This window comes from Leucoraja erinacea, chromosome 11, assembly GCF_028641065.1.
Source record: "Leucoraja erinacea ecotype New England chromosome 11, Leri_hhj_1, whole genome shotgun sequence".
In the NCBI taxonomy this organism is placed as follows: domain Eukaryota; kingdom Metazoa; phylum Chordata; class Chondrichthyes; order Rajiformes; family Rajidae; genus Leucoraja; species Leucoraja erinaceus.
The window spans coordinates 47,639,800-47,662,942 of NC_073387.1; the positions used below are offsets into that span (position 1 = coordinate 47,639,800).

The following is a 23,143-nucleotide window of genomic DNA, read 5'->3' on the forward strand; positions in this document are numbered from 1 at the left end:
CCTTCCTCATATGACAGTCCCGCTATCCCAGGGATCAATCTCGTGAACCTACGCTGCACTGCCTCAATCACAAGGATGTCCTTCCTAAAATTAGGAGACCAAAACTGTACACAATACTCCAGATGTGGTCTCACCAGAGCCCTATACTAGGGGCAATTTACAGAAACCAGACAGTGACTTTGCCTAATAACTGCACTTGCCGGATAAATGAGAAACACAATAAAACAGAGCGGATAATGACTTTACCTTACAACTATACGTCTTGTCTGTTCCCAAAACATCCTTATTCATTTGTTCTGTTTTGGCAGGTCTACTTTCTCAAGATAACACCTAGCTCAGCGGGACAAGCAGCATCTCTGGCGAGAAGGAATGGGTGACATTTCGGGTCGAATAAAATAACAGCTAGATCTATCATTCCTGGATACTGAAAAAAGTATTTACCTATTTAAAATGCAACAAAGCAATAACACTTTAACTCCCCCTCCCATTCTCACTCTGACCTTTCTGTCCTGGGCCTCCTCCACTGTCAGAGTGAGGCCAAACGCAAATTGGAGGGACAACATCTCATATTTCGCTTGGGCAGCTTACACCCCAGCAGTATGACATTGAACTATCTAACTTAATGTAACCATTGCATTCCCTCTCTCTCTGTCCCTCCCCTACCCTAGTTCTCCGACTAGTTTCACTGTCCTCCTGATTAATTTTACTGTTTGTATGCCTCGGTGCCAACTTCCACTCGGCCAACAATGAACCATTGTACTTTTCCTTGATTACCATCTGGTTTGATCTGTTCTTTTCACGCCTTACATGTTCTTTGAACCCTTCCATATCTCTCGATTCCCTCTCCCCTGACTCTCAGTCTGAAGAAAGGTCTCAACCTGAAACGTCACCCAGTCCATCTCTCCAGCGATGCTGCCTGTCCCGCTGAGTTACTCCAGCAATTTGTGTCTATCTTCAAAGCAATAATGCACTTGGCCTATGAAAGAAAAATATGACTGTTAAACTTTGAATAAACTGAATGCTAATATTAATGCTAAACATTAACCCATGCATGCATGAGATTTATTTCTTGAGTGAAATTCAAATTTAAATTCAAATTCACATTTATTCAAATTCACATTTATTCAAATTCACATTTATTGTCACAATAAGGCACAGAGCTATTTGGGTTTGCGTGCAGCCATACAATTAAACACAATTAAAAGCACGAGAGAACTTAACATAAACAACCACCACAATGATCGCTGTGATGGAAGGCAATAACGTTCAGACAGTCCTCTTCCTTTTGAAATTCAGTTGCATCTGTGTGAAATTTTAATGTTTGTGGTATAAAATGAACTCCAAAATTTACTAATTAAACATGCGGAGGTAATGGCTTGGGAAGCCGAAATTATAATTTAAAGCAAATAACTCGGTGTGATTATGGAGAGGTTTTTATCAGACTTTCCATCATGGAAAGTACACAATCAGATATGAAGCACCGGTTATATATTTTTTTTGGTTAGGGGTTTTTTTTTTCAAAAGCCGAATCTAAGACTTTTGAAAGATATAGTGCCATTCTAACTGGAAAATGTGGTTTAATTGGCAGAATACTTATCTCTGAGAGAAGGTATGATTGCAATTCTCCGGTATCTTGAGCAGAGAAATTTAGGTTGCCTCTGCAGAATACGCTGCACTTATGAACCTTGCCACTGAAGTTAACATTAACAAAAAATGACATTTGTTATGTCGTCACTGTTGTAAAATAAGAAATTTGACAAATGATTTGCACATTGCAATCTCCAACGGGTGCCTATTTTAATAACATTTACTGAAGAATAAATATTGTCCCATCAAAAGGTCACTATATTCTATCTTCCTTGTCCTTCTTTGGGGTGGAGGTTGAGGGTTCAGAGATGAGGAACTGCTTCTACAACAATACAATCACATTGCTGAACTCGGAGTCCCGCCGATAGATTTCTCCGGTCCCTCCGTCCCCATTGTTTAATTATTCTGCATTTTTTAATTATTCTGTATCTTCTCTCTTTCTATTTTTTTTATTTCTTTATGCACAACTACTACGGACTGACGCAAAACTGCATTTCGTTGTACTCATACTTGTATTTGTGCGATGACATTAAAGTTGAATTGAATTGAATTGAATGTTGGGGTAGCCAGGGTGATAACGGCTGTGCGTTTTGCAGATGGTGAGTACTTCAACCTTGTAGAGCTGGCTGGGCGTGCACAGAATGAATGTTTAGGGTAGTACACAGAGTGCTACCCCCGCTGTTTGCTTTGTCCTAGATGGTGTTGGCCTACTTGGATGTTGTTGGAGCTGCATGCACGCTGGCAAGTGGAGAGTGTTCCTTCGCAAAACTGTGCAGACGCAAGCAAAGTGTGTCAGGAGATCATCACTTATTACAAAATACATATTCAGCAGTATTGTGTTGCACCATTTTACCACAATGCAATTGAGGCACTAATATATTATGAGCTACATCACACAGTAAAACGATTAACAGGTCCTGCCCAGATTATAACCAAACAGTCGTTCAGAAATGCGGTGTCACACAAATACCCCCCCCCACACACACACTAACCACTCCCCCCCCCCCCCCCCCACACACCACACACACTCCCCCCCCACCCCCCCACACACACACACACACACACACTAACCCCCCCCCCCCACACACACACACACTAACCACCCCCCCCCCCCACACACACACACACACACACACACTAACCACCCCCCCCCCACACACACACACAACACACACACCACTAACCACTCCCCCCCACACACACACACACACTAACCACTCCCCCCCCCCACACACACACTAACCACACCCCTTTGATATTATATTAATATTATTCATTGGCTCCTTTTACCCCATCCCTGCCCTATCTTGAGGTGAAGAGAGAGAGGGGGGGGGGGGGGTGGAGGGAGCGGAGGAGAGGGTGTGGAGACGGGGGTGGGGGGGAGAGAGGGGGGTGGAGAGGAAGAAGAGGGGATGGGGAGGTGGTGGAGGGGAGGGGGGTGGTGGAGAGGGGGTTGGGGGAGGGGAGGGGAGGGCAGGGAGGGGAAGGGGTGGGAGGGAGGGTGGGGGAGAGGGTGGAGGGTGGAGAGAGAAGGGAAGCGAAGCTGCAGCCGGCGTGGACCTGAGCAAGGCCTGGAGCGATCTGAAGACTGTCGAAAGCAGCGGAGGGCCGGCCGATCGTGGCTTCCACGAGGGGAAGCCCACCCACCAGCGTGATAGACAATCGGTTGGGGGAGACAAAGAGGAAGTCGTCCCCTGTGACGGATGCCACGGCCACTTTCCCACCGCGTTTCCCCGCGCTGCGATAACGACCGCCGCCGCCATGTTGTAGAACTTCAAGGAGCCCAGCGGAGCGTGCATCACGACCTGAGCACGACCTGAGCTTCAATCCAGAGCCCTGGGGGGTGGTGAGGGCGGCTGGGCCATGTAACTCGCACCTCGTGTAAAATTGAAAACTCTGCGCAGCCATTGTGACGTCATCAGCTCGCTTCAGCTCGTTGGATTTTAAAAAGATCTCAGATTGGTGAAGAAATTGAGGATATAACTCGGGAAATAATAAATCAAATTTTAAGATGAGGCTATTTTTGAGATCATGAGGAAAAATCTACCGGAATATGTAAAAATTTCACCGTTAGTGCGTCGGGTTTTCGAGGTGATGTGAATCATGGAAAAAGAGACAAGCAAACTAACAAACAAATAAATAAGTAAACATCCAGGATCAGAGTTTTATATTATAATAGATGTGTGGGGCAAGTTTTTAACACAGAGGGTTATGAGTGCCTGGAACGTGCTGTCGGGGCTGGTAGTTGAGGCAGATACAATAGTGACATTTGAGAGACTTTTGGATATAGATATGCAGGGAATGGAGGGGTATGGATTATTTGCAGGCAGAAAAGTATTGGTCTTGGCATCACGTTTGGTATATTCTCGTGCTGTACTATTCTATGTTTTATTATTGGCGTGTATTACATTTCCGGGCCTGTTGCTATACGATACATTGGAAGTTAGAATGTCATTGTTCTATTGACAGTACATATGATATTAAACACTCTTGATCTCTTGTGTTGTCACACAGCAGAAGATGCACACAGCCCTACAGCAGCTGGAAAATCCATCACCACCGGCCTCCCAAATACCCAGTCATACATATGGGTTGCACATAAGGGGATTCATAACCAGGGAATAGTTGAAAGTTTAGTTGGTGTAAGAAGGAACTGCAGATGCCGGTTTACTCCGAAGATAGTCTGATTGCTATCTAAATGGCGTCAAGTTGGGAAAAGGGGAAGTACAACGGGATCTGGGGGTCCTTGTACATCAGTCAATGAAAGTAAGCATGCAGGTACAGCAGGCAGTGAAGAAAGCTAATGGCATGTTGGCCTTTATAACAAGAGGAATCGAATAAGGAGCAAAGAGGTCCTTCTGCAGTTCTACAGAGCCCTGGTGAGATCACACCTTCGGAGTATTGTGTGCAGTTTTGGTCCCCTAATTTGAGGAAGGACATTCTTGCTATTGAGGGAGTGCAGCATAGGTATACAAAGTTAATTCCCGGGATTCTGTTATATGCTGAGAGAATGGAGCAGCTGGGCTTGTACACTCTGGAGTTTAGAAGGATGAGAGGATATCTCATTGAAACATATAAGACTGTTAAGGGCTTGGACACACTAGAGGCAGGAAACATGTTCCCGATGTTGGGGGAGTCCAGAACCAGGGGCCACAGTTTAAGAATAAGGAGTAAGCCATTTAGAACGGAGATGAGGAAACACTTTTTCTCACAGAGAGTGGCGAGTCTGTGGAATTCTCTGCCTCAGAGGGCGATGGAGGCAGGTTCTCTGGATGCTTTCAAGAGAGAGCTAGATAGCGCTCTTAAAAATAGCAGAGTAAGGGGATAGAAACATAGAAACATAGAAAATAGGTGCAAGAGGAGGCCATTCGGCCCTTCGAGCCAGCACCGCCATTCATTGTGATCATGGCTGATTGTCCCCTATCAATAACCCGTGCCTGCCTTATCCCCATATCCCTTGACTCCACTAGCCCCTAGAGCTCTATCTAACTCTCTCTTAAATCCATCCAGTGACTTGGCCTCCACTGCCCTCTGTGGCAGGGAATTCCATAAATTCACAACTCTCTGGGTGAAAAAGTTTTTTTCTCACCTCAGTCTTAAATGACATCCCCTTTATTCTGAGGCTGTGGCCCCTGGTTCTGGACTCGCCCAACATTGGGAACATTTTTTCCTGCATCTAGCTTGTCCTATGGGGATATGGGGCGAAGGCAGGAACGGGGTGCTGATTGGGGATGATCAGCCATGATCACGTTGAATGGCGATGCTGGCTCGAAGGGCCGAATGGCCTACTCCTGCACCTATTGTCTATTGTCTAGTCACAAAATGCTGGAATAACTTCGTGGGTCAGGCAGCATCTCAGAGATTCTTCACCGCTCAGTCACTCCAACATTTTGTGTCTGATAGTTTAGTTTACTGTCACGTGTACCGAGGTACAGCGCAAAGCTTTTTTGTGGCGTGCTATCCAGTCAGCGAAACGTACATGATTGCACTCAAGCCATCCACATTGTATGTATAATATTTTAATCATGCAGATTATTTAATTGGAGTCACTGCACAGTGGTAACGCTATTGCATTGTCTGCTATCATTTGTATTATAAAGTGAAATTGTAAGGCTGACGGTGAACAAGGTGTAGGGATTTGATAATACAGATAAGGTCAAATAAGTATGTCCACTTCACCAATCATTAAGGGCGGTCACGGTGGCGCAGCGGCAGAGTTGCTGCCTTACAGCGAATGCAGCGCCGGAGAACCGGGTTCGATCATGACCACGGGTGCTGTCTGTATGGAGTTTGTACGTTCTCCCCGTGATCTGCGTGGGTTTTCTCCAAGATCTTTGATTTCGTCCCACACTCCAAAGGCGTACAGGTTTGTAGGTTAATTGGCTTGGTAAATGTAAAAATTGTCCCTAGTGGGTGTAGGATAGCGTTAATGTGCGGGGATCGCTGGTCGGCGCGGACTCGGTGGGCTGAAGGGCCTGTTTCCACGCTGTATCTCTAAACTAAACGAAACTGACTTTAAAGTCTAGGATTCAAATGACATCTAAACGTTAAACCATAGATGCCAAATTTAAATCATTGACATCTAAACCAACAGTGAAAATAAATAAGGAGACAGATTACAATGATATCCATTTGAATAAAATACTGATATTACACTGATAGATATCTAAGTACATTAATACCAGTAGAAATTGTGGCTATATTTTTTAATGTAAGAAGGTTTGCAACCTATTAAAATTGTGACATTGTTAGTGTCAATAGCTCTAATTATATTAATGTTTTAGCAAACCCTTAATGCAAATAAAGTGATTAGCAGGGTTTTAACAAATTGTGAATCACATAATGTTCACATTAGATGTTCTGATATGGTCAGAGAATCATAGCATCGTGCAGCACGGAAACAGGCCCTTCGGCCCAACTTGCCCATTTTAGAAACCACATTGGCCAAAATAATAATGAAAAGAACATAAAAATATGCTCACACTCCCATTGGCACAAACCCTTAATAGAACAAGTGTAAGGCAAGTTCTTTTGGGACACAGCTACCAGCCTTGGTGGGCATCTACCACACATGGTGCCTCAGGAAGGCCGTCAGCATCCATAAAGACTCCTCACACCCTTGTAATGGACTGTTCGAACTACTTCCCTCCGGCAGACGTTACAAGGCCTTCTACGCCCGAACCTCCAGACTCAGGAACAGCTTGATTCCCAGAGCTATAGCGGCTTTGAACCGGCCCTGCTGAGTGCCCCCCATCCCCCCTGGACTGTCTCCCTCGGAAGGTCACGTCGCACAGACACATCTGCACTTCAGTCTGTTTGAACTGTTTTGACTATTTTACTGTTCTTTTATAATCCATGTTCTCGGGATATCTAAATCTAAATTTTATTAGTTATTTAAGTTATGACATTGGATGGAAGCTATATATCAAATCTCGTTGCACTTATGTGCAATGACAATAAAATATATTATTATTATTATTATTATTAAACAGAGGGAGTGGCTGCCTGGAATGTGCTGCCAGAGGTGGGGGTGGAGGCAGAGAGGAAAGTGGCATTTAATAACTTATAGATAGGTACATGGATATGTAGTGAATAGAGGGATGTGGATCATGTGCAGGCAGATGAGTTTATTTATCTTGGCATCGTGTTTGACACAACATTGTGGGGCCCAAGGGCCTGTTCCTGTGCTGTGCTGTTCTAGGTTCTCTGTAACGGATATATGCTGCTGGCCATATTGGATACACCTGCATAGTCACATTGGTGGTGGCCTTGCACAGAAACAGACTGGCACAGCATAGCTGAAATATCCCATAGAATCATTCAGCATGGAAACAGGCCCATCGACCCAACTTGCCACACCGGCCAACATGTCCCATCTACACCAGTCCCACCTACCTGCGCTTGGCCCATATTCCTCTAAACCTGTGCTCTCCGTGAACCTGTCTAATTGTTTCTTCAATGTAGCAAAAGGTACATAATTCTCCATTGTTTCCTCATGCATTCCCCAGTTCCTATTCCAATAACTTTTCAAATACAAGTGGAGGCTGGGCGATCGTTTCGCTGAACACCTCCGCTCGGTCCGCAATAACCAACCTGACTTCCCGGTGGCTCAGCACTTCAACTCCCCCTCCCACTCCATATCCGACCTCTCTGTCCTGGGTCTCCTCCATGGCCAGAGCGAGCAACACCGGAAAATGGAGGAACAGCACCTCATATTCCGCTTGGGGAGTCTGCATCCTGGGGGCATGAACATTGAATTCTCCCAATTTTGTTAGTCCTTGCTGTCTCCTCCCCTTCCTCAGCCCTCGGGCTCCTCCTCCCCCTTTTCCCTTTCTTCTCCCCGCCCCCCCCCCCCACCCAACAGTCCGAAGAAGGGTTTCGGCCCGAAACATTGGCTATTTCCTTCGCTCCATAAATGCTGCTGCACCCGCTGAGTTTCTCCAGCATTTTTGTGTATCTTATGTTTATCCTTGTGCTTGGTGCATTAGAGTTTTAGGAATAATTAAAAATTATAAACCACTTTAATCTTGTCATTATTACAACCTGTTATAATTTATTGGATTCTGTTCACAAGCTGAAGGTGTTCTGATCTGACTATTTGTACATTGCTATAATTATAAATTAAAAATGCTAAATAACAGACACTTAATTAACCCCCCCCCCCCCCCTCCCCCCCCATGGGCATAGACACACTGTGGTTGCAATCAATTCGGCAATTTGACTTGTCAAAGACAAACAAATTGTTACATTTAAAAAATGAGAAATTAATCAAAGCAATTAATAGAAATTAGCCATTGCAGCAAGATGGTGATTTGAATTCTCAGAAACATTTTTTTGTCAATGTTTTTTCCATAGTGTCCATTTCCTGGGACATTTAAACTATTGAGTTACAAGTTAAATTAATATTAAAGTGCAGTATGTCTGTTTAGAAAACTGGGTTAACACCATGCCATTAGGGTCGGCACGGTGGGCACAGAGTTGCTGCCCTGCAGGGCCAGAGACCCGGGTACGATCCTGACTACATGTGCTGTCTGTACGGAGTTTCTATGTTCTTCCTGTGACCAAGTGGGTTTTCCCTGGATGCTCTGGTTTCCTCCCACACTTCAAAGATGTATAGGTTTGAAGGTTAATTGGCTTGGGTAAAATTTGTAAATTGCTCTTAGTGTGTGTAGGATAGTGCTAGTGTACGGGGACGGCTGGTCGGCACGGACTCGGTGGGCTGAAGGGCCTGTTTCCATGCGGTATCTCTAAACTAAACTAAACTAAACTAAACTAAACTAAACTAAACTAAACATTTTTTAAATTTCACCGTTCCTCGTACAAACCTTAAGGTATCAATCAATCAATCAACCTTTATTGTCATTTTGCAAAGCAACAGTTGCACAGTGCAAAATGAGAAGACGCTTCCCAGGGAATACCGGACCATCGCACATGAAACTTAAAACATTTCACGCATAACAACAGTAAAAACAATCCAGTCCCTGATGAAACTGTATAAATAGTTAAAAGCAGGTAAAACAGCAACATTAAAATACAGTAAAAACAATCATTAAAATGTCCAGGGCAGCTGTTTTGAGTGGCCAGTGCCAGAGTTATTAATATGTCAGTGCAAAGCCGCAGAATCAGGTGACTGTAAGTACAGAGTGACTGTTTAGCAGCCTCACAGCCTGTGGCAGGAAGCTGTTTAGCAGTCTGGCAGTCCGGGCTTTGATGCTACGGTATCTCTTGCCTGATGGCAGGAGATCCAGGTGTATGTGGAGGGGGTGCAGTTTGTCCTTAGCTATTCTCAGAGCTTTTTTCAGACAGCGGCTCTGGAACAGTTCTTGTACCGAGGGTAGGGAGACGCCAATGATCCTCTCTGCTCCCCTCACTACCCTCTGCAGAGCCTTCCTGTCTGAGCAGTTACAGTTGGAGTACCACGCGTTCATGCAGTATGTTGCATGACTCATGTCCCAAGTCTGCCGCTAGACATTTTGAACCTCGATACAAAGCTGACATGTGGCCCAGCTGGTAGAGTTGCTGCCCCACTGCGCTAGGGACCAAGGTTCGATTCTGGCCTCAGGTGCTGTTTGCGTGTTCTCCCCGTGACCGTGTGGGTTTTCTCCGCATGTTCCTGTTTCCTCCCACATCCCAAAGACGTGTAGGGTCTGTATTCAGATTCAGATTCAGATTCAGATTCAATTTTAATTGTCATTGTCAGTGTACAGTACAGAGACAACGAAATGCATTGATAATTGGCCTCTGCAAATTGTCCCGAGTGTGCAGGGAGTGGGTGCGAAAGTGGAATAACATACAACTAGTGTGAACATGTGATTTGACGGATGGCGTGAACTCTGTGGGCCGAAGCATCTATTTCCATGCTGTATCTTTCCAATGTTCAAAATACAACAGCAAAAGTTTTGTTTAGTCCATTAATATATTTAATGCAAATATTGTAGGAATGAAGAATAGACTGGCGCCATGGGTTTACTTATTTTAATTATAAGTATATTTTAATGCTTGATAAATGATCGTAAAATATTTGTATTTGGCTTTAGAGTATTAGGCAATGCAGAAAACTCAATCTGTTAGAAGGCATGGGTTGATTGATATAGAGCATGGTTACAGCCCCTCTGGCCCACCGAGTCCACGCTGACCATTGATCTCCCGTTCACACCAGTTCTATGTTATCCCACTTTTACATTCCCTCCCTACACACTCAGGGCAATTTGCAGATGCCAATTAACCTACAAACCTGCACGTTTGGGGATATGAGAGGACACTAGAGCATCCGGAACAACCCCATGCAGTCTCATGGAGAAAGTGCAAACTCCACACAGACAACACCTGAGATCAGGATCCAATTGAGTCTCTGGAGCCGTAAGGCAGCAACTGAATGTCTAATCTGTGTTGTGGCAGCTCAATCTTTTATTGATACCTACAAGCTGTAATGGATAAAGATATCACAGTATCTATTGGAGAAGAAGGTGTGATGTTACACAGGAGTCAGGAACTTGGCACATGAATCGTAGAAGCTAAGCACAGTGTTTGTGCAGACAGTGTACATGTACATAGATAACCTTCAATACTGGGGAAGAGCAATGTGATCACCATGAGGCAGATTGACATGCATTCATTAGTGGAGGCGCAAGAGACTGCAGATGCTGTCATCTGAGCCTGAAATGCCACCCACCTCCACAGATGCTGCCTGACCCGCAGAGTTCCTCCAGAATAATGTAAGGAGAGTGATTTCCCAGCTGGCATTAAAGAGTCCAGCGGCAATCATAACTCAGAAGTGCCTGTCCCACGAGCATGCGACTCCATGCGGCAAGCGCGACCTAACGTGGTCACTTGAGCCGTACGGCCTCGCGGGGCCGGTCCCACTTCGATCGCCGGAGCCGTATGGAGTTGTGCGGAGCTGGTCCCGACATCGCGCGGGGCTCCGGAAAACTGACCGTGTTCAAAAATTCCGCGCGGCAACGGGCTGCCGGCCTGCAACTTCCTCATGCGCGAACTTCCCGCGGACTTCGCTTGGACTTCATGTCACTCACTCGACCTCTGCGCGGCTCCCGCTTCTGGTTTGGTTGCGCTTGTCGCATGCAGTCGCCTGCTGGTGGGACAGGCCCTTTATGTCGCGCTTGAGCATGGAGTCGCATGCTAGTGGGACAGGCCCTGTAGGCAGCAACTCTACCACTGTGCCACTGTGTCGCCCATAATGATAGCTTTTTCATGATAACTTTGTTGTTTACTCGGGGTCCACATTGCATGATCATTCGATGGGTATAAATACCTCACTGAGTAACTACTGCTTCAGGTGTAGGCTGTTCACATATGAACAATGACACATAATAGTAGGAAACTGGTTTGACCTATATTACTATCTGGTAATGTATTCACTTCGTTCAATGCTTAGTGCTGGAAATCTATGTTTAGTTATTTTAATATCCAAAAATGAATCATTTTATTTTGTTCTACTGATGAAATGGTGAAACTGTGGGAGTAAAGCAATACACTCCACAACTGCATTTATCTATATTTAGCCCAGTTTAATTGAGAGATACAGCGTGCAAACAGGCCCTTCGGCCCACCGAGTCCGTGCCGACCAACAATCACCTGTTCACACTTGTACTATCCTGCACGTTGGGGAAATTTTTACGGAAGCCCATTAACCTACAAATCTGAACGTCTTTGGAATGTGGGAGGAAACCGGAGCACCTGGAGAAAACCCATGCAGTCACAGGGAGAACGTACAAATTCCGTACAGACAGCACCCGTAGTCATTATCGAAATCCGGGTTTCTGGTGCTGTGAGGCAGCAAATCTACTGCTGCGCCACTGTGCTGCCATATTACTAGTACTTATATTATGAGTCACAGAATACAGTTTATTAAGAGAAAATGATGAATCTCATAATTCTTCAAACATTGAGAAACTCCAGCAAAATGGCCAGAAAAGCCTTATAGTTTTTCAAGAATTCTTTTTGAGAATTCGCAAACTGCCTTTTGATCCGATTGGATCCGATACAATACGATAGAACTTTATTTATCCCAGGAGGGAAATTGATCTGCCAACAGTCATAAAGCACATGATACGTGAAACATGAAATTAAAGTGACGAGTGGAAAGGATTGGGGATGTGCAAAGATTGGGGAGGGAGGGAGGGAGGGAAGTCAGTCTACCCCACAACAGAAAGGGGAGGAGTTGTACAGTTTGATAGCCACAAGGAAGAAGAGTCTCCAGTGCCATTCTGTACTGCATCTTGGTGGAACCAGTCTGTTGCTGAAGGTGCTCCTCAGGTTGACCAGTGTGTCATGGAGGGGATGAGCTGTATTGTCCAAGAGGCTCTGCAGTTTGAGGAGCATCCTTACCTCCAAGACCATCTGGAGGGGGTGGGGGGGGGGGGGGGGGGGGGGGGGGGGGTGGCTTTGGCTTCATGGGATGTGGTCTTGGAGGGGAGGATGCTCCTTAAACTGCAGAGCATCTTGGACAATACAGCTCACCTCCATTTCCATCCTTGAGAGAGAGGCACACACAAGGTGGATGTGAAATCTCACCTGCCTGTTTCAGTGACAGACACCCACCGCCAGTAAATGAAGACACCCCCATCTGTCTCCCCCCTCCTCTCCCTCGACTCCCCCGCCTTTCCCTCCCAACTCCAGTCCCGTCACGACCCCCTGGGAAACTGAAGGCGCCCAAGTTTAAATTTCCAACGTGTGTTTCAGAGTAAATCAAAAACTGTCTTAATCAGCAAGTTAGACACAAAATGCTGGAGTAACTCAGCGGGCCAAGCAGCATCTCTGGAGAAAAGGAATAGATTCCATTTTTGGTCGGGACCCTTTTTCAGGATGATTGTAGGGGGGAACTGAAAGCAAGAAAAGACCGGGACAAATCAGGGCCAACAACAGATGACCTCAGCAGGGTATTGAAGAGGGGACCCGACCCGAAATGTTGCCTAACCCTTTCCTCCAGAGATGCTGCCTGACCCACTGAGTCACTCCAGCACTTTATGTCTATAATTGGTTCCCTGATAGGCCAATTGTTGGCTAGGGATAGTGTGATCCCAAGAGGGAACCAGCGTTGCAAACCTTGGACTGGTTAACCGACATTTACTGCATGGGGGAGTGGGGGGGGGGTGGGCTGGGGGGGAGAGAGAGAGAGAGTGTAAGTTACCTAAAATTAAATAATTCAATGTTCATAGTGAACACGGACACAAAATGTTGGTGTAACTCAGCAGGTAAGTCAGATCTGGGAAGAAAAACATAAAAAGCTGGAGTAAGTCAGCGGGTCAGGCAGCATCTCTGGAGAAAAAGTATAGGTGGCGATTCGAATCGGAACCCTTCTTCAGACATCCTAATCGGAATTGAGTCTGAAGATGTGTCTCGTCCCGAAACATCACCTATTTTTCTCCAGAGATGCTGCTTGACTCGCTGAGTTACTCCAGCTTTTTGTGTCTGTCTTCGTTTTAAACCAGCATGTGCAGTTCACTCCTTTACACGGGTCTCTGGAGAACATTGATTGGTAGTGTTCCGGACCCTGCTTCGGAAAGGCATCGATCGCTGGTCGGCGAGGACTCCGAGCTGTATCTCTCAAAGAAGTACATGTGAAAAATTTCTCACGGACCATAAAAATGCGGGACCTTTCAGTAAAGTCCCTTTTAAAGATTATAGTTATTTTCTTGAATCTCATTAACATAACTCATGAATAAGTTGATGTCCATTTGCGGATGCAAATCTTTATTTTTTAAATTCATTCCGACAGAAGACAATTTTTACTCACCTTCTGTCCCCTCTGTCGAGCTTCCGGGTTCACCGTTCGCAGGAGTCCCCACGGTACACGCAAGAGTCAGTACGGATATCGCACTGGCCACTACGTGCATATAATGTTGCAATGTTCAACCACAAGTGTACAAGTCATTCTTGGAGAAATTCAAGCTTGTTTGAATTTTCTCCCGAGTCACCAAGTTACACGAGTACCTGCCGTTAGCGCTACGGTGGTCCACGAATGCCGTACGGTTATCGCAAGAGGTTCCCACGATGTTCAACTCTGATTAACTCTTGCGTCAAGTCGCCCCGTGAAAAAGGGGTTTAAGTGTTTCAAAGCTTATGGGGAGATGGCAGGCGAATGGGTTGAGAGAGATAGATAGATCAGTAATGTTTGAATGGCAGAGTAGACTCATTGGGCCAAATGACTTAATTCTTCTCCTATGACATGACCATGATTTATAAAACATTAATCTGTGCCTCACACTTCCAGGGCATAATACGCATGCACTTCACTGCATGTCATTGTACCAGTTAGAAGAGCCCATTGTTGCTAAGAGCTACTTCTTTCAATTGCTTTGATATTGGATTTTAATGGTCAGTGCTTTCAATTAATTCAGCTTAAAATGCAATGTTGTTTTGAAACTTCCAGGAAAATCTAATGCTTAGATTCCAGACACACATTTGTAACGTGGCAACGTGCTTCTGGACAGCTAAGCCTTGCTTTAAAAAAAGCCTTGAAACTAATAATGATGCTAGATAAAAAATACGTCCTCAACAAGATCACCGCTAATATTTTGCATTTGCAGCATTAAATCTGTTTCCTTCAGTACATTGCGCAGCGGTAGTTGCCGGCTTACAGCGCCAGAGACCCGGCTTTGATTCTGATTACGGGTGCTGTCTGCATGTTTGTACGTTATTTCCGTGACCTGCGTGGGTTTTCTCTGAGATTTCCAGTTTCCTCCCACACTTCCAAGACATACAGGTTTGTAGGTCAATTGGCTTGGTAAAAATGTAAATTGTCTCTAATGTGTGTACATCCTACACACATTAGAGACAATTTACATTTATACCAAGCCAATTGACCTACAAACCTGTATGTCTTGGAAGTGTTAGTGTGCGGGGATAGTGATCTGGACTCCCCTAACATCCTGGCTCTAGCGTGTCCAAACCCTAAATAATCTTATATCTATACATAACTAAAACTCTGATCTTGTTATCTTCCGGTTTGGCGGTCATTCCATTTGCACAAAAACGGTACATGATTGCGCTACGATTTTTCGCCAGCTTACTCACCGTTCTCCTGCGCTGTGATTGCCCCAACTTTCATTCCAATCTGTGGAAGCTAGTAAGAGTTATCAAGGTTTAAAAATCTTAAATAACGCATGTGCGCAGATCAATTATCTCTCCTCCTATTCAGCGCTGCATGGATTGGTCTCTTCTACTGTCACTCCGCGGGACGGTCCGCCCCTTCCTGTGCCATTGCGTCTTTACTGCAGCTGCGGCAGGCTCTGGATGGCCGGCGGAGGTCTCCATCTGGACACAATTTTCAGAGGGAGGGACCGGAAACAGCCCGACCCGACCCGGCCCAGCCCAGTCCAGTCCAGCCCGGCGCGGAGTCGGAGATGGCACCGATGTCGCCAAATGGAAAGTGGAGACTCTGATCCCGGTGGAGGAGAACGACCAGCGACCAGCGAAGTGACCAACGAAGTGGCTGTGCCCGCTGTGAGTCCCCATCGCACCACCAACCCCTTTCCCTCTGGTCCCCCTCGCTGGCTCCTGCCCCCTTCCCCGTAATACCGCACTCTCCCCCATGGCTCTTCCCCGGCTTTTCTCCAAGCTCTCTCCCCCCTGCCACTCCTGCGCCCACATCCCTCCCCTCGCCCCATACCCCTCACCCTCACACCCCTCCCCCCCCCACAACAACTCCCCCACACGCCCCTCCCTTCCACACACCCATCATAACCCTCCCACTGCCCACACACACCCCTCTCCCACACACCCCTCCCCCCCACAACCCCTCCCCCCACAATACCTCCTCCCACAATACCTCCCTGCCCACAGACCCCCACAACTCCCCCCCCCCCCCCCCCCCCCCCCCCCCACGCACCCCCCCCCCCCACAACCCCTTGCCCACACACCACTCCCCTTTTCCCAACTTGACACCAAGTTGGTCAATGCCCATTCACCTAGACATAAGGAACTGCAGATGCTGGTTTACCAAAAAAATACACCCTGAGTGCTGGAGTAACTCAATGGGTCAGGCAGCCACTCAGGGAGCAATGATGCCTGACCCGTTGAGTTAATCCAGCACTCTGTACCCATTCACCTAGTCTGTAGAAATGCTCTTTAGGCTTCTTTCCAACCTCGTCACAACTCACACTGACACCCAGCTTGGTATCCAAATCATGAACATAGATCCCAAATAGCCAGGTGCCCAGTGACAACCTCCAGTAATCCACGAGTTACAGCCTCCCATTCTCAAAATGACCTGTTCACTCCTATACTTCGATTTCTACTGATCAATAATTTTACATTCCAAGTCAGTATATACTGCATTGTACTGGTGGCACAGTGGTGCAGTGGTAGAGCTGCTGCCTTACAGCGCCAGAGACCTGGGTTCGATACCAACCTCGAGGTGCTGTCTATAGGGAGTTTGTACGTTCTCCCTGTGATTGCGTGTTTTTTCTCTGGCTGCCCGGTTTCCTCCCACACTCCAAAAAACATACAGGTTTGTAGGTTAGTTGGCTCCGGTAAAAATTATAATATTGTCCTTGGTGTGTGTGTGATAGTGTTAGTGTACAGGGATCGATGGTGGGTTCAGACTTGGTGGGCCAAAGGGCCTACTTCTGCAGTGTATCTCTAAACTGAACTAAACTAAATTTCTTAAGAACATTGAAACTTGGAGGATACAAGTTGGCGCTGGAAACATGGCAACTCTTGTCTCAGTGTTATCTACTTTTCTTGTACTTGTACTTAGATATGCTTGTGCTTATGAACAGTAAGATTTTATTTAGGTGTATGGCAAAAAATAATTTAATTGTAGGTAGGTACATGTGGCAATAAAGTATAATAGAATCTAACTGAGATGTAAATTTGAGACATTTTAGTTTTTAGTTTTAGTTTTAGGTTTATTTAAGATAAAGCACGGAAACAGGCCCTTCGGTCCATTGAGTCCGCACTGACCACCAATCTCCGCACATTAACATACCCTACACACACTGAGGACAATTTGCATTGATACCAAGCCAATTAACCTACAAACCTGTACATCTATGGAGTGTGGGAGGAAACCGAAGATCTCGGAGAAAACCCACGCGAGGAAAACGTACAAATTCCGTGCAGACAAACACCCGTGGTCAGGATCGAGCCCGGGTCTCTGGCGCTGTGCAGCAGTAGATCGACCGCTACGCCACTGTGCCGCCCATAATTTGGGATTGTTACACCAGTCCAAACATGAGCAATATGAAGGATCTTTGAAGCGACAACATAGAAACATAGAAAATAGGTGCAGGAGGAGGCCATTCGGCCCTTCGAGCCAGCACTGCCATCACAATTTTTCAGACCTGTACGTTTTGGGAAACCAGCACACCAGGAGAAAACCCATGTGGTCACAGGGAGAAAGTACCAACTCCATACAGACAGCACCCGTAGGCAGGAACGAACCCGGGTCTCTGGCGCTGTGAGGCAGCAACTCCATTGCAGTGCCACAGTGCCCCTCTCAAATTCTGAAGTCAAAATCTCTTTCCCCGTGTATGGTGTTTAGAGGTGGTCTTGGTACTCAGGATGGATGTATTATAGCCATGGACTGAATAGTTGCTGCATAATTTCCTCCACTTTATTTTCTTGTCTTCCAGAAATAAAAGGCCTCAACATTTTAGGTATAAATGTACTGCTCCCCCAAGCAAATGTGTGACTTATGGTTAAGCACAATGGAGCAGTGGATAGAGCTGCAAACTCACAGCTCCAGACACCCGGATTCAATCTGGACCTTGGATGCTGTCCCTGTGGAGTTTGTGCGTTCTCCCTGTGAATGGGTGTGTTTCCTCCAGGTGTTCCGGTTTCCTCCCGCATCCCAAAGATGCCCGGGTTGGTGGGCTATTTGGCTGCTGTAAATTGCGCTGAGTGAGTGGTAGAATCAGGGGGAAATTGACGGGACTGTGGAGAGAGTAAAATGGGATTAAGATAAAATTAGTGTAAATCGGTGGTCAGCATGGACTCAGTGGGCCGAAGGGCCTGTGCCCATGCTTTATCTCTCTGTGAATCTATATCACATTTTATAGCTTACCATGTAGATCTCTTATCATTATTTATATTTTCTGTTTCTGACATTTACTAAATTATTTTACCGTGGTATCAACTTGTTTTCACCTCCATGAACTTCAACTGATGCCAAGGAGGATGTTCTCAAATTCCCTCACGCATTCCTTATAAATGACATCCGTAAATATATCCCTATCCGTTCTTCAGTGACCTTGTTGAAACTAACATCATGTTTATCTAGCATGGCAAATGACCCCAACATCCAAGCTGGCTCTCTCTTATTCTTCATTCGTAACTGTCACTGTATGTCATGTTGTTACTTGTGAGCGGAGCACCAAGGCAAATTCCTTGTATGTGAATGCTTGGCCAATAAACTTACTTACTTACTTACTCACTATCATAACTTTAGATCAGAGAATTTGGTGTCAAAAAATGTCAACAAATGTTAGTCCATACGAATACAAGAAACAGAAACAAGACTAGATTATTCAACACCTCACATCTGCTCAGTGGTTCAATGAGATCAAGGTGGTGCAGCGGCAGAGTTGCTGCCTTACCCGGGTTCGATCCCGAGTCTGCTGTCGGAACGGAGTTTGTACGTTCTCCATGTGACCTCGTAGGTTTTCCCCGGGTGCTCTGGTTTCCTCCCACATTCCAAAGACGTGCATGTTTGTAGGTTAATTGGCTTCTGTAAAATTTGGCCCTAACGTGTAAGATAGAGCTAGTATGAATGGGTGATTGGTGGTTCGGCATGGACTCTGTGGGCTGAAGGGCCTGTTTCCACATTGTATCTCTAAACCAAACTAAACTAAACCTAATCTATACTAAAACTAAACTAAACTAAACCAAACCTAAACTTAACTAAACTCTTGAATTGCTGTTCTTTTAGTTTAGCTCCTGCCACCTAGTAATTTAAAAAATGTGCTATCTAGTTGTGCAGCTCTGTGACGCAGCGGTCCCAGGTTCGATCCTGACCACGGGTGCTGTTTGTATGGATATGTACGTTCTCCCCATGACCATTGTAGGTTTTCTTTGGGTTCTCAAGTTTCCTCCCACAATCAAAAGATGTACAGATTTGTAGGTTAAATGGCTTAGTAAAATGATAAATTGTCTCCAGTGTGTGTAGGATAATGTGTAGGGATCGCTGGTTGGTGCGGACTCAGTTGGCCGAAGGGCCTGTTTTCATGCTATATCTTTAAATTAAACTAAAGTAAACAATACTCAACTAAACTAAACTCCTGAGTTGATGTTCTTTTAGTTTAGGTTCTACAACCTAGTAACTCAAAAAAAAAAGAATGCTACCTAGTAATTTCTGTGATTGCTGCAAGAAGTCAGTAAAGGGCCTGTCCCACTTGGGTGTCATGCAGGTGGCGCGCGATGATTTTGAGAATTCCAAAATCCTGGGGAGCCGCGCGCTACCATGCGTCACTGCTTATGCCACCACGCTTCAACACGCGCCATGCTCGCGTCGTGCGTCGTGACGCGTAAATGATGCGCAAATAACGCCCTAGTGGGACAGGTCCTTAATACTGTTGTTCATAGACCGGATGCATTAGGAGGTAGAGAATTTAACTAAATTTAACTAAAGATAATTTAACTAAATTCCCTGTTGCTAAAGCTGACCTGTACAACCATACTTTTTGTCTGAAGTCCTAAAAGGCACAATGCCTCTTGCTGGTTGTGTACGGGCCGCAGTTCTATACTTGAACCTAACATTGTCCTACATTTTCCTGTGACTAGCCAGGAATGACTGCTATTGTTGTTCAGCTGTTCTGTGGGAGCAATAACCTGCCACTTCTCACGAAAGACTAACTTCCCGTCTGTACATAAAACCCATGCCAGAGGATGGAAGATACAAATGGTAGAAAGTCGTGTCAGCAGAATTTGAGAAATAAGATCACTTAAACAGCTGTGAGACGCATATGCCCCCAAAATCTTTTCAACTTAAAAATAAGTTGAAAAGATATTTGCAACATATTTTAATGGAACAGTTGGAATCTTTGTAATTGGCCTTTCATTTTCCAATCTTTGAAGTTGTTTTAGTGCCTGCTTTTCTGCAATGGGTTAATTTTCTAAATAATGCTTTTAATTCTTTTCACACTTTCTTTGCTGTTGACCTTGTTTAGTTTTTGATTTGGTTCATAAGCCGTGGATTGCTGCAAGAAATCTGCACCAGAGATGAACGATTATTTTCCAGGACTGATGTAAAAGGCATTTGTACTTAGATGGCCAAAACGCAGGGAACAAATGAGTCAAGCATCAAGTTTTGATGAAGAGGAACTTCTCTCCAGCTGAGAGAATCTACGAGCAAAGGCTCAGTGTAATGAGATGGTTTGTTTTTGATATTCATACAAGGGATATTGGGCTCCGTAGACTAAGCCAGCATTAAATTGCCCATCCATAGTTGCCCTTGAGACAGTGGTGGTATGCTGCCTTCTTCATAAGATCATAAGTTCTAGGAGTAGAATTAGGCTATTCGGCCCATCAAGTCTACTCTGCTATTCAATCATGGCTGATCCATCAAAGTAGCCTACGAAGAATATCATGTATAGGTTCCTTCTTTCCCCCTTCCTGATTCTTTCTTATTCTGTGCTACAATTCCAAGGCTACTTTAGCATGAACAGAAAATTGTTGGAGGATTTCTACGTGTCAGGCAGCGTCTGTGGAGGCAAGAAGATGGTTGGGAGCTTGTCTCAGGCTTGGGAGCATGTAGGGAAGATAGCCACCAGCATTAAGAGGCACAGCAATGCAGCAGTAGAGTTGCAGCTTCAGACTGCCAGACACCCGGGTTCGATCCTGACCTCGGGTGCCGTCTGTGCGGAATTTGTACATTTCCCCTGTGACCACGTGGGTTTTCTCCGGGTGATCCGGTTTCCTCCCACATTCCAAAGACATACAGGTTTGTAGGTTAATTGGCTTCAGTAAATTGCTCCTAGTTTGTTAGATACAAAACGGATAACATAGAACTAGTGTTAAGGGTGATCGTCGGTCAGCGTGGATTTGGTGGGCCAAAGGGCCTGTTTCAATGCTGTATATCTAAACTAAACTAAAGAGGGAGGCTTGTAGGTGGGAGGTGAAACCAAGTGATGGTGAGAAGGGGGGGTAGGTGGAGAATAGGGGGAAGGTCGAGACTGGGACTGGAAGGTAATGAGTGAAACCAGATAAGAGAGAGATGATGGAACTCAGCGGGTGCAGCAGCATCTACGGAGCGAAGGAAATAGGCAACGTTTCGGACCAAAACCCTTCTTCAGACTGATGTGAGGGTGCTGTGTGGGGGGGGGGGGGGGGGGGGGGGGGGGGGGGGGGGGGGGGGGGGGGGGGGGGGGGGGGAGGTGAAAAGGAGGAGCCAGAAGGCTGAGGGAGAGCTGAGAAGGGGAGGAGAAAGTGAGGACTACCTGAAATTAGAGGTCTGAATCTCCTCCTCTTCCTTTCTTCATCCCCCCCCACCCTCACATCAGTCTGAAGAAGGGTTTTGGCCCGAAATGTTGCCTATTTCCTTCGCTCAACAGATGCTGCTGCACACGCTGAGCTTCTCCAGCATTTTTGTCCACCTTCGATTTTCCAGCATCTCTCTTCTATACTCTGACTCGTCCCCATCAGTGATACGTCCCACAACAGTGGTATTGTTGGTGAACTTGATGATGGAGTTCGCACTATATCCGGCTACGCAGTTCCTTCTTAAATGAGAGAGATCATGGAAGTATTTAAGAAGGAACTGCAGATGCTGGAAAATCAAAGGTACACAAAAAAGCTGGAGAAACTCAGCGGGTGCAGCAGCATCTATGGAGCGAAGGAAATAGGCAACGTTTCGGGCCGAAACCCTTCTTCAGAGATGATGGAAGGTTGTGATTACTTTGGCACTTCTGTATCTCTGAAATAAGCCTACACTTACTCAGCAGTTCAAGAGGAAGACAGGGGTGACGTCCAGCTTAACACTGATGCAATCATGGGTTAAAGAAACCATCCAATTAGCGCCTCTACTTCCTGAGCAAAAGATTACTGATGGAGAGTTCAGGCAAACCAAATGGCATTTTTCACTGAAGATCTTTAGGTGATATCCTCGTCACCTCAAGGCTGCGTGCTCAGACTGCTGTACTCACTCTATATCTGCGTAGATATAGTGCGAGTCCATCATCAAGAGACAGCACTGTGTGGGGTCGTATCACTGATGGGGACGAGTCAGAGTATAGAAGTTGCCGACTGACCAAATGGTGCCAGCACAATGGCTTGGCTTCAAGCAAAACCTGAGCTGTGGACTTCGGAAGAGCATGGGGACCCAAGTCCCGTTTGCATCAAAAGAAAATTCCTGCATATTTCTGAAGACTCCTGCTGATGCCATAAAGAAACCACATTATCGGCTCTGACCTCCTAGAATACGGAGAGGGGATCTATCAAGGAGGACTCTCTCAGTCGCAGGTGCACAGTAGAAATGCTGACCGGTTGCATCGTGGCTTGGTTCAGCAACCTGAGCGTCAGGAGCAGAAAAAGCTGCAAACATCACCTGCCCCACATCACGGCTCTGACCTCCCTACCGGGGGGATCTAGAGTCGCTGCCTCAAAAATACTGCCAGGAGCCTGAAATCTGCCACACACTCATCTCCCGCTGGTTCATGAACAGCTTCTGCCCCAGGATCATGAACAGCTTCATCAGCCATCAGCCTATTAAACACAACTTCAAACAAACTCTGCACTTTATTTATGTGTGTGTATATATATATATTCTATGGTATATGGACACACTGATCTGATCTGTATTTATGCCTACAATATTCTGTTGTGCAGCAGCAAGCAAGAATATCATTGTGCTATCTGGGACACATGACAATAAACTCTCTTGACTTGACTTGACTTGACTTGAGTCCACAATGAGTAATGTATGACACTGACTGTCAACAACTTTGTTGACAGCTCTCTTCACCCAATATCAACATCACTTCCATAGTTTGATGATTTTGATGCCGTTATAAATGCAGGGACTTTTCTTTGTACAAGTATATGGTGCCGAGGGAGTGTCGAATTTGCAGTCAGCTACAAGCCTAGAGTACAAAAGTATTGG

The 23,143-nt window shown here is 45.7% G+C and overlaps 1 long non-coding RNA gene across 1 annotated transcript in view; it reads right to left on the reverse strand.

Moving 5' to 3' along the window:
• Positions 1–1,133: 1,133 nt before the first annotated feature.
• LOC129701772 (uncharacterized) overlaps positions 1,134–23,143 on the reverse strand; it is a 53,370-nt gene continuing 31,360 nt past the window's right edge. Inside the window, exon 3 of the long non-coding RNA XR_008724264.1 lies at positions 1,134–2,355. This is a non-coding gene — a long non-coding RNA (uncharacterized LOC129701772). The remainder of the gene's footprint in view (positions 2,356–23,143) is intronic.